The sequence below is a fragment of the Volvox carteri genome (assembly GCF_000143455.1).
Source record: "Volvox carteri f. nagariensis unplaced genomic scaffold VOLCAscaffold_97, whole genome shotgun sequence".
Lineage (NCBI taxonomy): Eukaryota > Viridiplantae > Chlorophyta > Chlorophyceae > Chlamydomonadales > Volvocaceae > Volvox > Volvox carteri.
This window is the reverse complement of record NW_003307640.1, coordinates 265621-266454: the sequence shown is the minus strand read 5'-3', so window position 1 is coordinate 266454 and position 834 is coordinate 265621.

The following is an 834-nucleotide window of genomic DNA, read 5'->3' as shown; positions in this document are numbered from 1 at the left end:
TTCGGAGGTCTTTCGAGGCGTTTGGCTTCGGGAGTTTCGGTGTGCGCGCCTGTCTGGCAGCTCTCACGTCTTTGGCCCTCTTGTGGCTCGGCACGAAGCGCCGTGGTGGTTCAGTATTTCAACCGTTAGAGGGGGTATCTTCTCCTTTGGCATTTGTCTCTGACGCAATAACTTATGCGAGCTTGCGTTAAGTAAGAGGGTTAGTTGGGAGTTGGGAGTAAGTTGGGCGTAAGGCCCAGTGCTGCCCGTGTCCTCAGAGCAGTAATTCATTGCGCGCATTGCACTAATAAGATTATCTTGAATTTGTTGTTTAGCGCGTATGCATTGCTTATACTCACGCTGATCCTCCAATGACGACAGTGTAAGGTAAAGCCTAATGAATTAGCATCTTCATAACAAGAATCTGTCTTTCTCCTCTATAATGGCGCAGCATTCATTCGCAGGCAAGCAGGGGAAAGCAGGAAAAGGGGGACTAGACGGCACCGGCAGTAAGTGGCCATCATGCAGGTGCATACACTGACATTATGCCTTGTCATTTTACATTAACAGGACACGAGCAGGAGAATCGCAAGGAATAGGACAAGCGCAAGGATGGTGGTAAGGATATGAACAAGAGTCGGGCTCAAACGGGACGTGGCATGCCACGTAGCGGCCGTTCGGAGGTATGAAGCCTCTGGTTGCAAGACCATGGCTATTAACTAAATGCTTTTTATTGCCTTATTTTGAGGCACGTTATGCCGGTGTCACACCTACAGCCGTCATTGAACGTAACATGTTCACAACTATGTGTTCCTGCCTAAACAATGATTTGTTGTGATCCTTTCATATGCAGAT